Below are 10,632 nucleotides of genomic sequence, written 5' to 3'. Positions count from 1 at the left end.
TAGAAACATACCTAAATCTGAATTTACCGAACGATTTGAAACTTATTTCTTTTTGAACAGAAATAAATGGTCGCATGATCATAATTATTTCCTTAATTTGTAAAGATTTGTCTAACTAGCTATTAAACTATATTAAGTTATTAAAGCTACAAGAATTTCAGTTATCTACCACTATTGCTTTTATTTGAACAAAGCTTAATTTAAAATAGGGAATTTCCATCAATTTCAAGCTTAGTCAGTGTTTGTAATGAGTTTTGCCCAACAAAGTTGTTGAACTTTAACATTTTTCGACAGTAGTTTATGGTTATAAATGAGTTGCAAAAGTTTTACGAAAATAGAAAAGAAGTTTAGAACGTCGACAATTTACCAGTACATATTTTCTCTAAATTTAATCACTTTAATTGCAAAGCTAAACTTCTTAGAGATTGCTATGTGCCATTTTGAAGTTTATGGCCTTAAAATTATTGAGGCTAATTATACCCTGGCAAACTCATAGCAAAGAAAGTAAACAAAAAATAGGTTAATTAACTTTCGAACATCCGAAAAACTTAAATTTTAGATTATGGTTCGAAAAGTATTTTAACCTTGCTTGATTGCAATAAAATTTAGAATACTTTCTCTCGTTTAAAAAAGTTTAAAAAGAGTAAACAACTAGAGGAAACGTTAAAACTTTGCTAAATTTAAAATTAACATGAAAAAGTATTTGAATTAAACAGTCAATTATGTATGTAACTCAAAGGATATATTATTTCAGATTATTTTAAATACTACTTATATGTAAAAATAAAAATTGTAAAGAATTCTATACATAGTTGGTTCCATTCAAATAGTAGTTTATTGACAAAGACGGACTTGGGATCATTTATAATTCTAATAACATTACATTGATAGAGTTAATAGTACTTTGAAATACACAAGATGAACATGCTTAAATCTAAATCAGATCTGTTAGTGCTGAAATTACTACTAAGACATGTGGTAAAACACATTTCTCAACATGTTTTATTTAATACACCACAGAATTGCATCACTAAATACTTACTAAATGATTACTAAATGTAGTTATTTATGAAAATATAAGGATATGATATATTAAATACAGCTAGTGCATATTGTTGACAATTATGTTTTATATATTTTGAAAAAGATTTTTGGAAATTGTACAAAGACTTTACATATTTCTTCAGCTTGAAGGTTTTGTTTTAAACCAATTTTTTTTATAAATTTTATTAAATTTTTCTTATTATATTATTTTGTTATTATATAACTGCTTTAACTGCAATAAAACAAAATTATCGCTTAAAGGGTATTATGGTAGGTTTTTGGTTTTAGAAATGTGTTTTCATTAAAATTATATTTAGTCTGAATTTGTTTTAAAAGGCTATAAAGGAATATTTATTTAAATATTGCGTATAAATTTATGCTAAAGAAATTTCACAAAAAGGCTTTAGACTTATTAGCTTTCTTATCAACACTTCACCTTATTAAAGCATAAGTTATAGGCTTGTTCTTTCATTATTAGTTGCCACAACTATTTCCTTTCTAATGTATGTAACGATCTGCCATTAATTAATCTGCTTTCTATAATATGTTAATTCAATATAAAAATATACTTTACTATTTAATATTAACTTGTATATATTTCACACTAAAATTTTTATATATCCAAGTTTTTCAATTTTTCCAAATAGGATAAAAGAAAAAGTACAAAATAACTGACAGAAAGGCAAGTTAAATAATTCCCAGTGAAATTACATAAAATTTACGTGTGCAGATGTGCGATAACAACCAATTTAAGCTGTCTTTGCGGCATAGACGCCCTTCCAAAGATACGTCATCCGAAGTGCCTAAAACTGTTAAAAGCGTCTAAAATTTCGCATGTGCTCAGTTACAAAATAGTAGTTCCTTTTACTTTCAGAGGTTATCGTACACGCAACCCAATTTCGGAATGCAGCATACCCACCACAGCAACGAGATGATAGCAGCAACAATGTTTAAAAATGTTGCAAGACAATGCAAGGAAAACAATTTAAGTGTCTAACAACAATTTTAGCATCAACAACTGAAATGGAAATAAGAAAATTGTAACCCTACGTTTTAGTATTGATTTTATGTACTTCACCGTACAATGTTTTGGGTAAAATGTGTTGCCTGCATTGTACGCTGTTTAAAGGAGTGTTTCCAATTGCCTTAATGCAGTAACATGCAGCATGCGTTCAATTTTACTAAGAAATTAAATGCACTTTTTCAACATTTTTTCCTGCTATTTTCTTCTTTTTTTTTTTTGGTTTTTGGCAAGTTTACATTATTTCGATTGCTGTTATTGTTGTTTTTGGTAATTTTTGTTATTGTGCACCATTAATGGTCATTTAAAATGTACACTTTTGCAAATTGTTATTGCACAATTTGCAATTTGGTGACAAAGCAACCAATACAAACGTTGTTGCATAAAAAATGTTTATAGAAAGTGTATATTAACCAGCAACATTTTAAGTGCTTTCATAAACATGTATATAGGCACAAGCGAACGCAACAAATTGCTTCAATGCACAAAGCATAACAGCAACACAACATAACAATGAAGCCCCAACAAAGCATATTGCAGTGCGCCTTTAATTGCTAAACCGCAAGTCTGTTTTGCGAAAACTAATTTGTGTACAATTTTGTTTCAATTGTTGTTAATTTGCGTTTCGGAATTGTTTACCTGCAAAGTTGTTTAGGATTTAAAAGGAATTTTTATATGCATTTGAATTGTTATTAGCCTAATTTATGTACTAAACACAATCAGAGTTTGGCTTAGGAACATGTTCGAGAGCGCATAAAAGTAGACATAATGGAGACATGCACTTTGGAAAGCAAAAAATTGCAGATTAAATTGAACATTTAAGCAATGAGTTTTTAGTTATACACAAAAATGTTTATGAGATCAATAAAACTTATTAAGCATTGACTAAGAAAACATGTTATAGATGTACAAGCAAATATTGCAGTAAAATAAATATATAAAAAATATATGTAATTATAAACTTTTATGTCCTACGACAAAAATCCCATTTCAAATAAACGAGTCGGTTGATAAAAAATTGTTAAAAAATGTTCGATATGCAAAACTTTTTTAATTCCATAAAACAACAGTTTTTATCAGTTAAATAAATTTATATGTATAGCTGTGGTTTACGTGTTAGTTCGACTGTTGCTTGGAATTAAAAACCAACCACAACAAACACAAAAAAAATTGACAAAACTCAAAATCTGAATAAAGCAAAAAAGTGTATATTGACTTTAAGTGTTTACATGCTAGTTTACGGTTCAAATTTAGCAAAGTTCAATTCCTGTTATTTATAAACCACCAAATTATACATGAAGAATAAAACCAGTAAATCTCTCTAATCAACGCTGATGATGGTAACATATATACTATTTAAAATATATCTTATTATATTAATAATATATATTTAAGCACATAAAAATATTGTCAATTTATTTTAATTTTTAATGGCTTAAAAGCTACAATATAGCTAAAGGAACAGCTATACGTATTTAGAAGTTAGAAAGAACATTAGAACGTAGACCACAAAAAAGGTTTAAATTTCACGACCAATAAAGAATTAATGTTAGTATAATATACCGTATGGTTTTTGAAGTCCCTCCATTTATAATTTCTTTATTATCCTACTGTAACTATCAGTAGTTGTCAATATTACCAATACAAAAACTATAATGTCATTGACATATAAAAATTATTTTTACCACATTATTAAACAACATTATTAAGTCTAAATTTATTATAGCAACTACTGTGCCAGCATGGGCATTATTAGATAGTACTGAAAAGGGTATTTGAGCGGGGTGTAAAGGTAAATTTCAACATTTTTGCGCAATTTTATATTATACTCAATTTAGTTAATTAAAAAATAATATTAATATTTAATAAAAGTTTATCACTTACATAAGAATATTTTTTTCAATCAATGTAACTCTGCTTACCTGAAAACAATTAAAGAGAACATTTTATTAGTTATTTGCCTTATTTTATTAAGTTAATTATTACTAAAAAATATTAAAAAATTTTTAAATAATTTTTATATACAATTAATTTTAATTTTTATACAATTAATAATAAGTTTAGGATCAATTTCGAATTTGTTGATATTGATGATGGATGTATTTTTCTAGTATAAAGAAATTAAACAAATTTTTGTATAGGAATGTAATTTTAATAGACAATATCATAAAACATAACATGATGTGAGGTTTTAAGAACAATCTTATTATATAGCTTGGAACAGAGAGAAATCCTTGTCATAATAGTACATAGATAAATTATCGAAACCATATACAAAGATCGCTTGTAAAAAATAACAATCGCAAAATCATAGGCATAGCGTGAAAGCAAAAACTGTGGAATAGATATTAGAACTAAATTTCAGGCGCGCCTGGATCCATGCATTAACTTTCCAACACACGTAATTTATAATTCCTGTAGAATTTCTACTGTTCACAATTAAGAAGAGCCAAGTATCTTTTGCAAGAACAGAGAAACTTAACTGGGACATAACACCCGTACTAAAGAAAATGACGGAAAGATAAGGATAGTTTTTTCATGAGGTATAAAAATTAGAATTATCTGTCATGAAAATAAAATGATTGGAGGTATGCGTTGTCTCATATTTTCTAAGAATTAAGTTAATTAAACAATAAATAAAACAATAAATATTTTAGACATTTACAAACTGACATTTTCAACTATTAAAAAAAAGCCAGTTATATTTACATTGTAAAAACGACTCAAATAAGATTTCTGATTTTCGTAATAATCTTGAAGTCCAAAAAAATGTAAATGTCAAGGAATGTGGTATAAAAAATAATTGAACTAATTCATCATGTGGACAAAGAGGCATAAGTGATATTTAACATGAAATCAATAAAGGTTAATTGTTTCTCAATTAATGACATTTCTTGTAAAATCAACAGAAAATATTTTAATGAAACTGGATTGACTGTTCTCTTAGGAATTGACATGGTCACGGTTGTCATGCTTTGTGGTTGCATTGTGACTTTTTTTATACACTCGTACTTGTAGTAATGATAAATAGAACTATGTTGTAAGTGATTATGTGATATTTTACGACATGTCTTATTCCATAATTGGAACGATTTTATTATTGTAATAATTAATTTTATTGGTTATTTGGGATAGATACAAATGTAAGAGAATGAAATACTTTTAAATTAAATTGAATGCATTTGTATAGTACGTTATAAATGCAGCTAATATATATGGTATATTTAAGATTGAATTAGTTGGTGCTCAAATTTCAATATCGTTCACACAGAGTACAATTATTTAGTACTCATTTTTTAGCATATAGAATTTTGTTGATGAAGGCATCCCTATGTTTATGGATAATAGTATTGAAAATCTAGTTTTCATAAGATTTTGTGTTCAGATCCGTTTCAGGAAAATCGTCCCTGATAACTAGTTTGGTCAGAATTTATATTAAAACTGGTTCATTTTTTTTAATCTAGCACAATCCAGGCTTTTAAACTCCGTAAATTGAGCTATATTTTGTACCGCTATATTGATAAGCGATGAAATATGAAGCGTATGTTTCAGATAAGTATACACACTTATTTGATGTTCACACCTGAAGAAGAAATGAAACACGTGTCTCGTCTGAATTCAGGATATCTTCAGAAAACATTATGTATAAGGAGCATTAAAAATCTTCGTAATAAATCCCTGATAAGAGTATTCTATATGTTTGTGTTCAGGGGAATGTGGTAAATGTTATACTATATCTCTGATAAGCATATCTTTCAATATGTACGTTAGACATTATCTAATGGCAATCAATTCTACGTTTGAGTGGACAACATTTTATATCGTACTAGATACATATTAGTACAGATATTAGTATTAAGTTATTTCGTTGAGTACTGAAAAGGTTTTCGTACTTCAACGTTGGTTGGGTGTACGATTTATAATACAAAATAAAAAGATATTTAATGAGTACAATATTTACTATTATTGAGCTTGCGATGACATATTTAAAATGTTTTTCACAAAGTATGGTTATTTTGAAGACAGGAAGTAACACTGTAGATATCTTACCTTTGCTAATAAGTAAATTATGCTCTTATATTTTTTTAAAATATTCTTTATTTGCAGTTCTATTGAACGGATTTAAATACTAGTAAAGTTAAAAAATTTTATGTACATTTTTAAATTTTAGATTTAAATTTAATATAATACTATTACAAACATTTGTTCTAAACTATGTATATATGTACAGAAACTCCTGTTAACTATAAGGCGATTTGCATTTCAAACACATTAGAGTTACTTTAAAATTTTAATAGTGAATTAGTGTCTAAATTATATTGTATTAACTACGAGAGCAGATGTATTTCGATTTCAAAAACTCACTTCAACAACAATTATAATAAAACAAAAAATCTGAATGACACTCAGATACTTGCATTTGAAGGCAATAAGTGGCGTTTCATATGTCATAAAATACCCTGATTGCTGATTGCAAGAAGATTTCAGATTTTAATGTAACATTCGTGTGCTCGTTAACAGTGAATAGAGTGAATATACAGTTAATATTAAGAAAATATCAAATTTCATTAATTGTAAAATAAACTCAAAAATGAACTAGGCAGGAAAGTTGAGCTTGAACAAACAAAACATCATTAAAACAAATGGCATTCAACTGCTATAGTTTTCCTTTTTGAAAAAAAAAAAAACAAAATATGCAAAGATAGATATATATGCATAGACACAAATGCAAAAATGTACATTAACCGATCATCATCATATCGTCATTATCGTTTCAAAGAAGCTGATTTCACAGATGCGATGGTTGCTGTAACACGTATACTACATGTATTTTGCAGTTGGGTTTCATTTGTGCTGATTTTTTCTTTCTTTACTGTAATGTTCATCATCATCCATGAATTATACAATATCTGTAACTGCAAGAGGTGAGTAGCACTGTAATGCTGGATAGATAGATTGGCACTACTAATTTCACTTCAACAAACATTTTTTGAACTACTACGAGAAGACAGACATCAAACACAAATAAATGATGCATCAAGCGAAGAAGAAGAAAAAAACAAAAACTGAAGTACTCATAGCTTATGAATGACATTTACTTCAATAGATAGACAAACAGACAAACAGATAAATAGACAGACAGACAAGCGAATAGATAGATAGACAGTTTGACTGTATGATGATATGACTGGCGTATAGTGTAATAGTAACTGTGTATAAATGTAAGTTGATGACTGTGACAGATCACAAAAATGTGTTGCATTTTTAATCAAAACGATCTATCAAACGGTAGTTTGCTTTAGAAATGATACACATAAATGTATCTACGATCGTACATATTGTACACATATGACTAACATAAAGTAAGATAGAGTAACCGAACATATAAATGCGTATCGATATATTGCGATACACATATATGTCTGTATGTACTCAATATTATGCGATTTAATGTATTTGTCATTGCTTTGTATGGGCATCCATACTAGAGGCAACCAGTTGGCTTGGCTTGGCTCGGCTCGGCTTGGCTTTATTGTTGGAACTGCAAATGCGTGACATGTGATCTTTTATGCGATAATATCGATCGGACCAATGCAAGAGATAGACGTGCTACGGACAGACAGATCAATCCAAGACGTATTATTTATTTATTTTCTGTTGTAGTTTTTCTATAAATGTTGTTTTTTTGTATCTCAGTTTTTTATTTTTGTTTTTGTTTTGGGTTTATTTTCTATTTGTTTTAATGAATGTGGAAATGTACATTTATATGCTTTTAAGAGGTTATTGGCTTCGTTAGGCCGTAAGCAGCTGAAATGTTGCTGAATAGACGACGTAGGCTGTAATTTTCACAAGATAAATAGTAATTGTAAGATGATATCGAAGCTAAAATATAGTAATTAGGGTTCATTTGTGTAGAATATGGCATTAATTTAACATAATTATAGATTTTGTGGGCTAACACATACGAATGTATTGTGTGTTGTTGCCAATAATGATGACGTGCCGTATACAAAAGAATCTTAATGGAAATTAGTAAAATAGAAAAATATATGTGGAAATGAAATCTTTGTGTATTATTGTTTTGAAATGTAATTATGCATGTCATAAGATATTTTATAAGAATAATAGAGTTTGATTTGTATGAGTTTGCGATATTTGTGAAAAATATACTTTCCAAATACCGAATAATGTCTGTAGTTTGGAATTTATGTATTTAGTTGGTTCTAAATGCATAAATTTTTGTACATGTTGAATTAATAATTTAAAAATCTCGGCAAATAACAAACAAAACAAATGAAAGAGCAGAACAACACATTGTATGAGATCGAGTTAAAAAAGTAGAACTCTCCGAATATGAAACCTCAGGAAAAACTCTGAAAAAAATGCATTTTTAAGCCAAAAAAAATTGGTCTCAAGATTAAAAATAACAAAGAAAGTACTTTCGGATGGTTGCGATTCCAGGATTAGATACTCAAAACTGTTTGGCATGGGTGACACTTAGAAAATATTTTTTTTATGTTTGAAGTAACATTGTTCAGTACAATGAAATGAAAGAAAATGTTGCAATTAATATCAACAAAGCAAAAACCATATTTAAAAACCATATATAAAACCATGTTTCAAGTGTGACGCCACAGTCATATTTTAACTAAAATGAAACCAACATGTGAGAACAAAAAGTACATCCGTTTAAAAATAGATAGCTTTAGATGAGTCTTAAAAATGTGGTGGCTAGAATGAGTTTCTCGTCAAAAAACGTGCAACAAATAATATATTTGAAGGACTATTGACAAAGATATGAATACAATGAGATATATTTCGAGTTAAGTCCGTCAAACTGCTGAGCACAAAGTTAAATTTAGAAAGTTTGTGGAAGGTCTACAAAGGTTCAGGAATTTAGTAGGAGGAGTAGTTTGTTTATTAAATATATTTTTATACGTGTTTTTGTTTTTTATTATTTATGTCACTTATACACATTTTTTTTAATATTCTCTATTTATTTTACTTTGTTTCAGTAATCCTATAAGAATTATTATAATAAAAAGAATAAAGAAATAAATAAGAATTAACTAATTAATTGTTTTGTGTTTTTTAATAGAAAGATTTTTTCTACTAAATTGAATTTTTGGTTGTTTCGAGTATTACCAAATAACCATTAACAGTGGTTCTTTTGGCAATATTTCTTATATTATTTTTTTGTTCGTAAATAATTTCTTGAAGTTTGCAAGTACCAAGGGTTGCACTTGTATCCTGCTAAGTATATTTTGAATTATATTTTTAAAAACAACTAACGCATGACTTTTGTAACGAAATTAGTATACAATGTTTATATACATGGGATTTTATATAAACATATTTATTCACAATTGCTGTGATAAGCAGCCAGATATTGCACACTTTAAGAATTCTGTGCGTGCATTTGAGCATGCCACCTCCGTAGCATATCAAATTAAACATAAAAATAATATTTTATGTAAACATATAATAAAAGCAGTAGTTTTTAAATATTTTGTGTATTCAAAATATTCACAAAATGAAAAAAATTGTTTAAACAAAAATAAATAAAACAAAATTTAGCTAATAAAATTTTTGTAGCCACAATTTAACTGTTGGCAAACCTTTCATTGCTTAACTTAAAATGTTAAAAAAATGTAATAATTACTAAGTAATAAAAAACAATCAAAATATATTGCACACCTCAAAATACTTTTTAGTAGCAATGCGACTGCTTATGATTGCTATAGAGCAGCCAACCTAAACTACATAAACACGCAACAATGCTGCTGCAACATTTCTTGCTTTATTTCTTTTGTGAGAAAATGTTTCACGTAATTTTATTTGCACCTTTTCTGATAGCAACTTTAATAAGGACACAATGGTGCAACGAGTAAATTGACGTTAATTTTAGGTTTAAAAGTTTCTTTGATTGCATTATGAAGTAAAGGCAGTAGAAAATTTTATTAAAAATTATTAAATGGTTCAAAATATGACAGGTCAACGGGAATTTCCAAAAGCCTTACAAAACAAGTATTTGAGGTGTTTAATTAAAAAATGTTGTATGAAAAAATTTCTTAATTTTTTTTGAATAGATTTATTTACTTATAAGTAGATATATAGATATATGTATATTTTATGTTTTCATCAAAAATTTATAGATTAGTTTTGGTTATGATGCATTGCTTCCTACACAATACTTGTTAAGGCAATTTTATTTAATTTATTTTTGAAATTTTATGCTTACAAATTTGTTTATTTCCTAATTTTTACAAATTTACCAATGAAACTTAAAATAAAAATTTTGCATATAAACATTTTATCTATTTTATGCTTTCTTCTGCTACAGCTACTGTTATAATAGGATGCACTTCACAATATGGAAATGTTTACTAAAGCATCTTTCATCACTCTGACCGGCTGATATAATCCGGATTTTTTATTGTATTTGCTAGCTTTCAGTTGTTAAATGTGCTCATAAAGCAAATATGCTGTTTGAGTTTTATAGCGCATAAAAAGAAGCTTGTAAATAGTCGAAAGACCACACTTGCTGCTTCTGTTGCTGACTCTTG

Source organism: Teleopsis dalmanni, chromosome 2, assembly GCF_002237135.1.
Source record: "Teleopsis dalmanni isolate 2A chromosome 2, ASM223713v2, whole genome shotgun sequence".
In the NCBI taxonomy this organism is placed as follows: domain Eukaryota; kingdom Metazoa; phylum Arthropoda; class Insecta; order Diptera; family Diopsidae; genus Teleopsis; species Teleopsis dalmanni.
This window is presented reverse-complemented; position numbering follows the sequence as displayed.